Genomic DNA, 15613 nt, shown 5'->3' with positions numbered 1-15613 from the left:
GACACTGCACCTGCGTCCACATGGGTGTCCCAAAACAGCAAAGAACCCAATCCAGGGCATCCCCCAGACTGCTGGGTCTTGCCAACAGAGCAATTCCTTTCTTCCCTTTTCAGGAAAACAAGGAAACCCCTCAGGGTAAATCGCTTGATCCTGGATCAACAAGAAATACCCCCACTCACTTTGGTGTGCTGGCCGGACTCCCAACTGAGCCAAAAACCTGGGTGCAGGAGTTAAAGGCAGATCCCAAACTTACCTTAATGAGATCTCACCCCACTGAGTCTGGGACTTGAAGTCACATGGGGCACTAAATGATGTGGGCTGGAATTTGGGGTCCAATTGATTGTGAGTCATCCCAAAAGAATTACAAGACTCAGTGACTCAGTTTACCAAGTTTTATTGCAATACTGTGGATGACCATAGGGAGAGAACCAGAATATTTGAAAGGTATCTCTCAAATAAGTAAAGGAAAGACAGTTATATTTATAGTATGGATAAATTGATTATCAGTCTCATTATAATAATCTACACCTTGGGGAGGTACAGGAGAGGGCCTGTCCTTCTCATTATAATATTCTCCACCTAGGGGTGTTACAAGGGGGGGCTTATCCTAATTTGGAGTTCCGGGGGTCCTAAGCTAACCCCCAAGGAGGGTACCTTTTTCAGTGGAGGTGTGTTTTGGGGGTTTACACATCATAAGGTGAATCTGGGGACAAATTTGGCCTTTTCTGCACACGTCTCTTTCTGATTCCCATGGCTAGTTTCAAAATACAATCATTTTTCATTAGAATTTCTATAGGTTGTCTTTTTCCTTTATTGTTATTTTGACCTGACCTGTTCTAGTCCATTATGGATGTTGATCACTATGGGTATGAGAACCTAACATAGGTTATCCATTAACTGGGATCTGACTCCCTTTTAGAGCTCATATCTGTACTAGAGCTTGGGTCTTATATGTTTCTATTAACCCTTTTTTGCCTCCTACATCAAAATGACTTGCCCAGGGTCACACAGCTAGTAAATGTCAAGTGTTTCAGGCCGAATTTGAACTCAGGTCCACCTGAATCCACTGTGTCACCTAGCTGCCCCCTGGAATTCAAAATCTTACAAAAATGAATGTTGAAAACTCAAATGAGGTTGGGACATATTGAGGAATTAAGTAAGGGACTATGAAAGTTTAAACTGGCCAACTAGCTATCAGGATGTGATGGAAGAGGGTTAACATATAACCTATCAACTGTAGCTAAAAGGGGCTTAGCAGATTACTTAAGACTTAGGTTCTTATCAATAGTACTAAAAGGGTTAATAGAGAAACTAAGGTTTGTGTTCTTATCAACAGTACTATAACCAAGAGGGTTCTAGTCCCTATTAGCCAACACCATCAACAGAGACAGTAACTAGGGACTATTATCCATTAATAGCCATTAATATTCCTAGATGACAGGACACCTAGAAACCAGATCTTAAATAAAGAGATATAAAAAACACCGAGACCCTCTGAGTATGACAAGTTCAAGCATGTCTTTGGGAACATGCACAGAGAAGACCAAATGTGTCTTTAGGTTCACCTTATGATGTGTAAACCCCAAAAACACACCTTCAAGGAAAAAGGTATCCACCTGGGAGGTTGTTTTAGGACCCCAGGAAGTCCAAATTAGGATAAGGCCTCTCATGAACCTCCCACAAGGAAGAGATTAAGATAATGAGGAGATAACCTACTTTTTCTCACTATAAATCTATTTGAGACACCTATCTCCTTTGAGTGTTTCTCCCTGTGGCCTCAGTATTTTAATAAAACTTGGGAAACTGAGTCATTGAGTCTTGTAATTCTTTTGGGATGCCTCACGATCAATTAAATCCATTACTACTACTACTACTACTACTACTACTACTACTACTACTACTACTACTACTACTACTACTACTACACACCTAAGAAGTAAGGGGAGATTAAATTCTATATCAGCTAGCTAGGAGGCAGAGATAAGTCCAGAGGTCAGTACTATCATTCTAAAATAAAATTCTCCCTGACTCTCAAGAATCTTTCCCCCACCCCACTCCCAAAGGAGTCATAGTCACATGGTCACCCCATCCATCCTCTATAAAGGCTTTGCCCTCCCTTTGATGTAGGAGGCAAAAAAGGGGTTAACAGAAAAACCTAAGCTCCAAGCTCTAATTCACATATTAGCTCTAAAAGAGATTCAAACCCCAGTTAATGGGTAACTTCTTCATTAATCTAAGTCAGGGCCTGGCTTCTTGTGTACCCACAGTAATCAGTACCCATAACAAGATCATAACAAAGGCATAAAGGGCCAGATCAAAAAGACAGTAACAATAACAATAATATACTGTAGGCTATAGAAAATCAAACTAGAAATAAATGAAAAATGAAGATATCTTGAAACTCCCCATGGGAACCAGAAAGAGACATGCGCAGAAAAGGCCAAATTTGTCCCCAGATTCATCTTATGACGTATAAACCCCCAAAACACACCTCCACGGAAAAAGGTACCCACCTCGGGGGTTGGTTTAGGACCCCAGGAACTCCAAATTAGGATAAGCCCTCCCCTATACCTCCCTAAGGTGGAGATTGATAAGTTGAGACTGATAATCAATTTATTCATACTATAAATATAACTTTCTATCTTCCCTTATTTGAGAGATAGCTTTCCACTATTCTGGTTCTCTCCCTGTGGTCACCCATAGTATTACAATAAAACTTGAGAAAATGAGTCACTAGATCGTGTAATTCTTTCGGAACGACTCACTATCAATTTGACCCTAATTCCATCCCATGTCACCTTCAGGTTGAGGAAAAATGTGCCTCAGAGAATCACGTTGTCTCTAAGCCATTTTCTCCCCTTGAGGCAAAGTTTTTCACTTCCCTCTTGGTCACTTTCTCTACCACCCAAATAAAAGACTATTTTATTCCAATTTAATTGTGTGAGAGTTGTAAATTTTTTTCCATTTATTTAGAATTTTATTTTTTCCCAAATTACACATAAAACTAAATTTTAACATCTATTTTTAAAACTTTGTGTTCCAAATTCTATTCCTTCCTCCCTCCCCACCAACCCTTAAGAACTCAAGTAATTCAATATAAGGTATATATGTGTAGTCATGCAAAACATTTCCACTTTGGTCAGGTTGTGAAAGAAAACAGACAAAAAACTTTAGAAAAAAGAACTCAAAAAATATGCTTCAATTATATTCAGAAACCATCAGTTCTTTCTCTGGAGATGGATTGCATTTTTCATAAGTCCTTCAGAGTTGTCTTTGATGATTGTATTGCTGAAAAGAACTAAGTCATTCATAGCAGATCATCTTACAATATTGCTATTATTTTGTATACAGTGCATTTCACTTTGCATCAGCTCATGTAAACCTTTCCAGGTTTTTCTAATAGCATCCTACTCATCATTTTTTTTTTTAGTGAGGTAATTTGGGGTTAAGTGACTTGCCCAGGGTCACAGAGCTAGTAAGTGTTAAGTGTCTGAGACCGGATTTGAACTCAGGTACTCCTGACTCCAGGGCCGGTGCTCTATTCACTGCGCCACCTAGCTGCCCCTACTCATCATTTCTTATAGCACAATAGTATTCCATCATAATATCATCCCACAATTTGTTCAGCCATTCCCCAAAGATGGGCATCTTCTCAATTTCAAATTCAACTTTTTGGGTTTTTAAAACATCTTTTTGGATACCAAACTAGTAGTGATATTACTAGGTCAAAGAGTATGCATGATTTTATAGCCCTTTGGCCATAGTTCCAAATTGCTCGATAGAATATTTGAATCAGTTTACAACTTTGCCAAGTTTATTAGTGTCTCTCATTTCTCCCATATCCCCTACAACATCTGTCATTTTCCTCTGCTGTCCTATTATCCAATCCAACAGATATGAGGTAGTACCCCAGAATTATTGTGACCTGCATCTCTCCAATAAATAGTGAGTTAGAACTTTTTTTCATATGGCTATAGGTAGCTTTGATAATTTCATCTGAAAATGTCATATCATTTGATCATCTATCAGTTGGGGAATGGCTTTTATTTTAATAAATTTAACTCAGTTCTATATGTGTTTGAGAACTGAGGTCTGTCAGACAAATTTGCTTCAAATTTTTTTTCACAATTACTGTTACTAACTGTATTTCCTTCCATCCTATTCCCTCAACATGACATTTACTCTATTTTCTATCTTCTTTCACCCTATCCATCCTCAAAAGTGTTTTACTTCTGAATTGCCCTTCCCCCAATCTGCCCTCCCTTCGTTCATCCCCCATCCCTTATCCCCTTCCCCTCCTACTTTCCTAAAGGATAAGATAGATTACTATACCTAATTGAGTGTGCATGTTATACCCTCTTTGAGCCAATTCCGATGAGAGTAAGTTGCACTCGTTCCCCAGCATCTCCCCCATCTTCCCCTCCACCATTTAAGCTTTTTCTTTCATCTTTTATGTGAAATACTTTACTCCATTCCACTTCTCCCTTTCCCTTTCTCCCAGTGCATTCTTCCCACCCCTTAATTTTATTTTTTAAATATATCATCCCTTCATATTCAACTCACACCTGTGCCCTCTGTCTAAATATACGCCATTCAGCTCCCCTAAAATGAGACAGTTCTTATGAGTTACAAATATCATGTTCCCATGTAGGAATGTAAACAGTTTCAGCTTTTAATATCCCTTATGGTTTCTTTTTCCTGTTTACCTTTTTATGCTTCTCTAGAGTCTTGTATTTGAAAGCCCAATTTTCTATTCAGCTCAGGTCTTTTCATCAAGAATGTCTGAAAGTCTTTTTCACTGAATTCCCATTTTCCCCCTGAAGGATTATACTCAGTTTTGCTAGATAGGTGATTCTTGGTTATTATCCCAATTCCTTTGCCCTTTGGAATATCATATTCCAAGCCCTCTGATCCTTTACTTTTAAGTAATCATTTATTCATTTTTGAATGAATGAAAAAGCATTTATTTAACCCTTGCTATAGTCCAGGCACTGTGCTAAGTTTGGGGATACAAATACAAAAGCAAAGACAGTCCCTGCCCTCAAGAAGCTTACATTTCTTTCCTTTTATTTATTTATTTATTCATTCATTTATTTATCTATCTATTTTTTCTCAACAACAAACATTTATTTTATTTTTTCCAGTTACATGTAAGGGTAATTTTCAACATTCATTTTCATAAGATTTAGAGTTCCAAATTTTTCCCCTCCCTGCCTCCCTTTCCTCCCCACTCCACAAGACAGAAACCAGGTTATATATGTACAATCCACAAGCGCTCTTTTTATCAGTTCTTTCTATGGGGGTGGATGTAAGCTTGGTCATTAGTCCCTTGGGATTGTCTTGGATCATTGCATTGCTAAGAGTAGTTAAGTCATTCACAATTGCTCATTGAACAATACTGCTGTCACTATGCACAATGTCCTCCCAGCTCTGCTCATTTACTATACATCAGTTCATGAGTCTTTACAGGTTTGTCTGGAATCATGCTGTTTGTCATTTCCTATAGCACATGACAATTCCACAACAATCATATAGCACAGCTTCTTCCATCATTCCTCAATTGATGGACATTCCCTTGATTCTCAATTCTTAGCCACCACAAAGAGTTGCTATAAATATTTTTTGTACAATTTTCCCCCTTTTCTCTTTTTCATGATTACAATTGTTAACTGTTTCCCTCCAATCCTATTCCCTTCCCCATGATATTTATTCTATTATCCATCTTCTTTCATCCTATCCCTCTTCAAAAGGGATTTGCTTCTGTCTGTCCCCTCCCCCAACATGCCCTTCCTTCTTTTGCCCCTCTCTTTATCCCCTCCCCCTCCTATTTTCCTGCAGGGTTAGAGAGATTACTCCACTCAATTGAGTGTGTATGTTATTCCCTCCTTGAACCAATTCTGATGAGATTGAGGTATTTGAACTAATTCTGATGAATGTTAGGTTCATTTACTGCCAGATTAAATAAATTACTCCACCCAGTTGGGTGGATGTGTTAATCCCTCCTTGAGGCAACTCTGATGAGTTTAAAGTCTTTGAGCTTTTTCTGATAAGTGTAAAATTCATTTACTGCCCTGCCCCTTCCCCATTTCTTCCCCCACTCCTAAGCCTTTTCCTTTTCCTTTCATGCAGGATTTCACCCCTGTACTTCCCCCTCCCCCAGTGCATTCCCCTCACCCCTCAATTTAACCCTACAGATGTCATCATGGGGCAGCTGGATGACACAGTGGACAAAGCATCCACCCTGGACCCAGGGGGATCCCAGACAAAACCTGGCCTCAGATACAAGACAGTCACCCATTGCATGAACCCAGGTATGTCTCCCAACTCTAATTTTTTTATGGTTCTCTAGAGTCTTATATTTGAAAGTCAAATTTGCCATTCAATTCAGGTCTTTTGATCATGAATACATGAAAGTCCTCTTTTTTCACCAAAATCCCATTTTTTTTCCTCTGAAAGATTATGAGAAGTTTTGTTGAGTAGGTGATTCTTGGTTGTAATCCTAGTTCCTTTGCCCTCTGGAATATCATATTCCAAGCCCTCTGATGATTTAATGTAGAAACTGCCAAATCTTGTGTTATCCTGACTGTGGATCCACAATACTTGAACTGTTTCTTTCTGGATGCTTGAAATATTTTTCCTTGATCTGGGAGCTCTGAAATCTGCTTATAATATTCCTGGGAGTTTTCATTTTAGGATCTTTTTCAGGAAGTGATCAGTGTATTCTTTCAATTTCTATTTTACCTTCTGGTCCTAGAATATCAGGCAATTTCCCCTGACAATGTCTTGGAAGATGATGTCTAAGCTTTTTTTTTGATCATGACTTTCAAGTAGTCCAATAATTTTCAGATTATCTCTCTTGGATCTTTTTTCCAGGTCAGTTGTTTTTCCAATGAGATATTTCACATTGCTTTCTATTTTTTCATTCTTTTGGTTTTCCTTTATTGTTTCTTGATTTCTCATACAGTCCTTATCTTCCATTTCCTCAATCCTAATTTTTAAGGAGTTATTTTCTTTAGAGAACTTTTGTACTCCTTTTCCATTTGGCCAATTTGGCTTTTCAATCTACTGACTTCTTTTCACTATTTTCTTACATCACTGTCATTTCTCTCTCCATTTTTTCCTCTACCTATCTTACTTTATTTTCAAAGTCATTTTTGAGCCTTTCTATGGCCTGAGACCAATTCGTATTTTTCTTGGAAGCTTTGGATACAGAAGCTTTGATTTTGTTATCTTCTTCTTAGTGTGTATTTTTATCTTTCTTGTCACCATAGAAATTTTCTAGGGTAGGAATTTTTTTCTGTTTGCTTATTTTCCCAGCCTATTTCTTATAGTCAGTAGAAAACACTTGGAAGCCTACCTGACAAGACAAACCCAGGGATTTAATGAACACAATTATAATACTTCTCACACAAGTAAAGTAAAATATAAACAACTGGGAAAAGATGAATTGCTTATGGATAGTCTGAGTCAATAATAAAAGTGACAATTCTACTTAAATTAATCTATTCAGTGCCATAACAATAAAACTATCAAGAATTATTTTATAGAGTTAGAAAAAATAATATCAAAATTCATCTGGAAGAATAAAAGCTTAAGGCTATCAAGAGAAACAATGAAAAGAAAGTAAGAAAGAAGCTAGTCTATCCACACCAGATTTCAAAATGTACTATCAAGCAATAATCATCAAAACAATCTGTTACTAAGAAATATAGTGGTGGATTAGTAGAATAGATTATGTTCAAATTACATTTTAGCAAATGACCACAGTAATCTAGTATGTGATAAACCCAAAGATCCAAGCTTTTAGAACAAAAATTCATTATTTTAACAAAAAAACTCCCAAGAAAACTTGAAAATAACATGGCAGAATCTAGGTATAGACCAACATTACACTGTATACCAAAATAAGGTAAAAATGGGTACATGATTTATACATAAACCTTGATATCATAAGCAAATTAAGAGAGCATTAAACAGGGGCAGCTAGGTGGTGCAGTGGATAAAGCACCAGCTCTGGATTCAGGAGGACCTGAGTTCAAATCAGACCTCAGACACTTGACACTTACTAGCTGTGTGACCCTGGGCAAGTCACTTAACCCCCATTGCCCCACAAAAAAGAGAGCATGAAACAGCTTCTCTGTCAGTTTTATGGAAAAGAAGAGACTTTAAGACCAAAGAAGATACAGAGAGCATTACAAAATATAAAATAGGTAATTTTGATTATATAAAATTAAAAAGTTTTTGCACAAAGAAAACCAATGCAACTAAAATTATAATGTGTAACGATTGGAATAACGCCACCTGCTGGATACTTACTGTAGAAGAGTTCTGCCCATGAAGGGAAGGTCTTTGAGGGCAAGACCAGGAGTCAGGAAGTGACGCGGGCTAGTGGGAGGAGGAAGGAAGAGACTGGGGCTGACTCTGGCTCTCTTTCCTGAGGACGCTGGTGGAGAGTGGAGCTAGAAATGCGCTCTCCCTTTAATAGATAGAAATCTAGGCCTTTCTCTCTCTCTTTACCAAATTCTTATTCTCCTTAATAAATGCTTAAAAGTCTAACTCTTGCTAAAGCTTGTTATTGATTGGCGACCACTCATTAGATATTTTAGACAGTTTAGCTAGAATTTTAACCCTTAACAGATGGCTGACCACGAAGAGGAAAGCTGAACCTCACTTCTGATCTTCTGGTTGGGTAAGAAATTTCCCCTACCTTCTCCCTTTAACTGCTAAGTACTGGCGTACTGGCGTACTGGCTGTGTTTTGCTTTTAAATTTTTTCAAATGGACCTTTTAAACTCCCTAATTACCCTATTTTTGATTTTAGTCTGTTTAACCAGACAAATGGGGGATAAGATCATGTTAATGCTTTGTTTTTGTGGATTTTCTATTTTTCTTTTTCTTTTTGTTAAAAGAGCCAGCAACTTACTCACACAAGGAAATATCTCTCCCTCTCCCAACCATGCTTTTTCAGAGAAACCTGAAGAGATTCCCGCAGCTTTTCCCAGTTCTAACACTAATTGTTGCTTTAATTTTGCATGCCTGGAGGCAATGACCCACCCTCTAGAAGCTTTTAATCCCTTAGCACCTAGAGGCAAAGTGGGGGAAGAGGAATCCAGGCCTGAGTTCAAAATCAAGTCTGATTCAAATTGCTCTGGTCCCTCCCCTCCTCTCCAGACCCCACCCTCTACTCCTCCCATGGCCAAGCCCATTGCTTCCCCTGCCTGGGAAGTCCAGAGATCTGATGCGCATGCTCAACTTTCTCTAACTACATTTGCAGCTTCAGGCTCAGCCCTTCCCCAGCCTGGCTGTGCTTCTGAGACAACCTTAGAAAACCCTTTAAATTCCAGATATGCTCGATTTGTTCATAATTTTGCTAACCTGCTTTTGTCTTTAATTAGTAATCTTATAAAGCATTTGTATGGTGAAAAGACTGACAGACAATATAGAGGGGTTAAAGAAGAAAAACTTAAGCTGAATAAGAATGACAATCATCACCATAGTTCAAGACTCCGCTTCTTTTGCCATGGAAGGGTACATATTTTACAGAAATGTAGAAGTAAGCAGCAAGGTATTGATATGAGTATTGGGGATTTTAGATATCGGAATCAAAAGTGTTCTGAATTCACTCAGAGTAATAGTATCAGTTCAGAGGTTACATAGGATTTCTATGCTATTACATATGCATTTTGAAATTAATGGTATAGGTTTATTTTCATAGAGATTTTAATGCTTTTGAGATTGTGTCTTATACTTAGTTTCTAAAACAAGGAGAATATTTGTAAAAGCTTTTTATAGTCATGCGATCAAGTTTATATTTTGTAATACTCTTATTAATATTAAGTTCATATTCATTTAGATTTCCCTAGTTTGAATTTCATTGTCTTTTATTGTTCCATGTGTATTTTTTTTCTATTTATTCATCTCTCTAAATTTTGAAACATTACAAGATGGTTTTGATTTCATAATACAATGTTAATTCTTGGAATATTGTGCTCCCATATTCTGAGTTGTTTTTGTTATTTTTTCTCAACTGATTATTTGATCAAACTCTTTAAAGCATTTCCCTGGCAAATTGGTTGCCATGGCAAGTGTAAAGAAGTATTATTTTTAATAAGCATATTCCAAAAAAAAAAAAAGAGGGGAACATTTGTAAAAGTTTTCTTTTTTCAAAAAAAAAAAGTTTTCTTTGAGATTCTGTTGTGCTTTAACTTGTATTTAAATATGTTCTGATTTTTCACAAAAGTAATTGTATACTAAGTAAAAAAAAATGGGTATTATTTGAAATTGTTGCGTAATTATATATTGTGTTCTGAGTCAAGATGTATTCACATTTTTTGCAATCATTTATTATCCTCAATTTTAAATCCATATGAGACTTGGATTATGGGAACTTATCATTTAAGACATTAATTGCCTTTATTCTGAGTTATCAGATGCCAGTTGGCCAAGATGCCATCCAATCACAAGAGGAATACATGCAAGAGCAGACACTGAACTGTCACATGAGGGGAGACATGCATGAAGTCAAGGTATGGCCGAGGGAACGGCTTTTGACAAATGTTGAGGTTGGATTCTCTTGGTTTAATATTTTATTTTATTTTTCCCCACAATATTGTACAGATGGCTGGAAGTATTCATCCCACCCATCTCACTCCTACACCTGGCTTCTATGCTCCCTCCTATATGCCTGATGCCATGGACATCTCAATCCCATGCATCTGATTAAGTCTGACTCAGTTTCCTCCTATATGTTCAGTGGCATGGACATATATTCCATCCACCTATTTTAAGCCTGGCATACTGCATGGACAGTATATATTGCTCAAGTGTGGGAATGCTCATATCCCATCATTTCTCTGTTCTTTTATGGTAACCCCCATAATTATCTCAGATGTCATGATAAATAACAGTGTTGAATTTGGCCTTGACATCTGTTACCAATTATATTAGATTTTAAATTTCTCATAATGGCATGAGGATAATTAGGCAGATGATGCAAAAAGTGATAAAACAAAGATAAAAATTATTTTTATTAATTAATATTGCAGCAATTGTCTTCTCAATTACCCTCCATAAGGGGGGACTATAGTAATATTATAATTTTAAAGAATGTTTTAATTTTTGTTTTATTATATGTTTCATGTGTAACAACTAAGATTCTGAATTCCCTTAGACATGTTTTTGAGAACTTTCATTGTTTGATTTGATTATTGACAAAGCTATTTTAAAGTTGTGTTAAGCTCAATTTTGTAGGAAATTTTCCTGGCTGATTACCAGCATCCACACATCAACCCCTGAAAAGACTTCCATTCCACGACTACACCTAGAGGACATCTGAGAAAAGACTTTCAGAGACTTTAAATGAACAGTTTTGATTTGTTGTTTTTGTTGTTTTTTTCTCTTTCTGTTATAATATACACCATCTGTAACATGTATTCTCTGCAGAGGCCCTCCCTTTGCAAGACTAATGTCAAAGCGTCGGTTCATGAGAACAAAAAAAAAAATCGCCCCTCTGGACAAAACTTTCCTCTCTTCCTTTTCTATATTGTTGTTCACATATTATTAGTTAGCAATAGTTATTATATTCTTTTTACTGTTCCGTCAAGGAAACATTTTGTTTCTTGAGGAACAACAGGGGGGACTGTAACGATTGGAATAACGCCACCTGCTGGATACTTACTGTAGAAGAGTTCTGCCCATGAAGGGAAGGTCTTTGAGGGCAAGACCAGGAGTCAGGAAGTGACGCGGGCTAGTGGGAGGAGGAAGGAAGAGACTGGGGCTGACTCTGGCTCTCTTTCCTGAGGACGCTGGTGGAGAGTGGAGCTAGAAATGCGCTCTCCCTTTAATAGATAGAAATCTAGGCCTTTCTCTCTCTCTTTACCAAATTCTTATTCTCCTTAATAAATGCTTAAAAGTCTAACTCTTGCTAAAGCTTGTAATTGATTGGCGACCACTCATTAGATATTTTAGACAGTTTAGCTAGAATTTTAACCCTTAACAAAGGAAAGCAGAAAACTGGGAGAAAATTTTGCAACAAGTCTCTCCAATCAGGGACTCATTTCTCAAAATATAGAGAACAGAGGCAAATTTATGAGAATGCAAGTCATTCCCCAGTTGATAAAAGGATATGAAGGAAAAGGTCAAAAGATATGAACAGGAAGTTTTCAGACAAAGAAATCAAAGCTATCTTTAGTCATATGAAAAAAGTATCCTAAAAACAAGTGGATCAAAGAACAAATCTTAGAAACAATTGACGATTTCATTAAAGAAAATTACATTGATGAGACAGCATATCAAAATTTATTGGATGCAACCAAAGCAGTACTTACAGGAATATTTATATCCTTAACTTCTTGCATCAATAAAATAGAGACAAAGCAGATCAATGAATTGGGCATGCAACTAAGAAAACTAGAAAATGAACAAATTAATAAATAAAACTAGAAGTTGGTTTTATGAAAAAAAAACAGTAAAATAGACAAACCTTTGGTTAATTTGATCAAGAAAGGGAAAGAAGAAAACCAAATTACTAGTTTCAAAAATGAAAGGGGTAAACTCACCACAAACAAAGAGGAAATTAAGACAATTATTAGGAACTATTTTGCCCAATTATATGCCAATGAATCTGACAATGTAAATGAAATGGGTGACTATCTACTACAATATAAATTAACCATATTAAAAGAAGAAGAAATAAAATACTTAACTTACCCATTGGGGGGGGCAGGACAATGAGGGTTAAGTGACTTGCCCAGGGTCACACAATCAGTGTCAAGTGTCTAAGGTCAAATATGAACTCAGGTCCTCCTGAATCCAGAGCCAGTGCTTTATCCATTGCATCACCTACCTACCTCCAATTACCCAATATCCGAAAAAGAAATTGAACAATCAATGAACTTCCTAAGAAAAAAAAATCCCCAGGACAAGATGGATTCACAAGTGAATTCTATCAAACATTTAAAGAACAATTAATCCCAATACTATATAAATTATTTGAGAAAATAAGTGAAGGAATCCTACCAAATGTCTCTTATGATACAAATATGGTGCTGATACCAAAACCAGGAAGAGCCAAAACAGAGAGAGAAAATTATAGATCAATCTCCCTAATGAATATTGATGCAAAAACTTTAAATAAAACACTATCAAAAATGTTACAGAAGTACATCACAAGGATCACACACTATGACCAGGTGGGATTTGTACCAAGAAAGCAGGACTGGCTCAATATTAGGAAAACTATCAGCATAATTGACCATATCAATAACAAAACCAACAGAAATCATATGATTATCTCAATAGATGCAGAAAAGACCTTTGACAAAATACAGCACCCATTCCTATTAAAAAACACTAGAGTATAGGAATAAAAGCAGCTTACCTTAAAATGATAAGTAATATTTATCTGAAACTATCAATAAACATTATCTGTAATGGGTATAAGCTAGAGGCCATCCCAATACAATCAGGGGTGAAGCAAGGATGCCCATTATCACCTCCTCTGTTATTTAATATTTCACTAGAAATGTTAGCTATACCAATAAGAGAAGGAAAAGAAATTAAAGGAATTAAAATATGTAATGAGGAAATCAAACTCTGAAGTATCACCTCACACCTATCAGAGTGGCAAATATGACAAAAATGGAAAATATTGGATGTTGGAGGGGATGTGTGAAAACTGGGATGCTAATCCATTGTTGGTGGAGTTGTGAAAAGATCCAACTATTCTGGAGAATAATTTGTAACTGTACCCAAAGGGCTATAGAACTGTGAATACCCTTTGACCCAGCAATAACACTGCTAGGTTTATATCCCAAAGACATCTCCAAAAAGAGAAAAATAGCTATTTGTACAAAATATTTCTAGCAGCTCTTTTTGTGGTGGCTAAGAATTGGAAATAAAAGGAATGCCCTTCAATTGGGGAATAGCTAAACAAGCTGTGATATATTATGGGGATGGAATATTATTGTGCTCTAAGAAATGGCATGCAGGATGATTTCAGAAAATCCTGGAAAGACTTGTATGAACTGATGTATAGTGAAGTGAGCAGAACCAAGAGAACGTTGTGCACAGAGACAGCAATATCATTTGATGAAGATCTGTGAAAGACTTATGTATTCTCAACAATACAGTAATCCAAGGCAATCCTAAAGGACTAATGAAAGATCCTATACACCTCCAAAGAAAGAACTGATATTGATGGAACACAGACTGAAGCATGCTATTTTTTCTTTTTCTTTTTTTTCTTTTATTCAAGTCTTCTTATACAAATGGCTAATGTGGAAATATTTGTTTAGAATTTTATTTTCAAAAAAATATGTAAAAACAAATTTTGACATTAATTTTTTTTTTACGGGGCAATGGGGTCAAGTGACTTGCCCAGGGTCACACATTGACATCAATTTTTAAAACTATGTTCCAACTTCTCTTCCTCCCTCCCTTCCCACCCCCAACCCACAAGAACTCAAGCATTTCAATATAAGTTATACATAAGTAGTCATGGAAAACATTCCTACATTAGCTAGGTTGTGAGAGAACACAGTTAAAAAACAAAACTTCAGATTAAGGAATTGTAAAAGAGAAAAAAATAAAGAAAAATGTGTTTCCATCTATTTTCAGATACCATCAGTTCATTCTCTGTATTATGGGTTGCAATTTTCATAAGTCCTTCAAGGTTATATTGGATCATTGCTTTGCTGAAAATAACCACATGCTTCCCAGCAGATCATTTTACACTATTGCTGTTATTTTGTATACAATACATTTCACTCTGCTTCAGTTCATGTAGGTGTTTCCAGGTTTTTCTGATAGTATCCTGTTCATCATAATCTGTATATAGTACCTTAAACTTGACAAAGAATTTTCTTCACAATATCCCAGCAAAGTAGGTACCATACAATTTGCCATTATAATCATTCATCATAACTATTTCCCTCCATCCTATTCCCTTCCCATGATATTTACTCTATTTTCTATCTTCTTTTATCCTATTCCTCCTCAAAAGTGTTTTACTTCTGACTGTCCCCTCCCCCACTCTGCACTCCCTTCTTTCACCCTTCCCTGCTTATCCTCTTCCCCTCATACTTTCCTGTAGGGTTAAAAAGATTACTCCTCCCAATTGGGTGTGAATGTTATTCCCTCCTTGAGCCCATTCTGATTAGATTAAGGTATTTGAGCTAATTCTGTGTTCTAAATTTTTCTTCTCCCTCCTCAGCCCTCCCTTTGAAATCAAGCAATTCAATACGTCATACTTGTGCAGTTAAGCAGAACATCTTCACCTTCCTAGAAAGTGTTTTCTTTTTACTGCTCTCTCCCTGAATCTGCCCTTCCCGCCTTCCCCTCTCCCCCCCCCCCACCCTTATCTCCCTTCCCTCCCAATTTCCCTCAGGGCAAAAATATATTACTATACCCACTTGAGTACATATGTTATTCCCTCTTTGAGCCAATTCTGATGAGAGTAAGGTTCACTCACTCCCCCATTCCTTCCTCCTCTTCCCCTCCCCTCCATAATCTTTTTTCTTGTTTCCTTCATGTGAACTACCTCACCCCAGTCCATCTCTCCCCTTCCTCCTCCCCCAGTCTATTCCTCCTACCCCTCAACCCTATTTTAAAGATGT

The sequence above is a fragment of the Dromiciops gliroides genome, chromosome 6 (assembly GCF_019393635.1).
Source record: "Dromiciops gliroides isolate mDroGli1 chromosome 6, mDroGli1.pri, whole genome shotgun sequence".
NCBI classification, from domain to species: Eukaryota; Metazoa; Chordata; class Mammalia; order Microbiotheria; family Microbiotheriidae; genus Dromiciops; species Dromiciops gliroides.
This window is presented reverse-complemented; position numbering follows the sequence as displayed.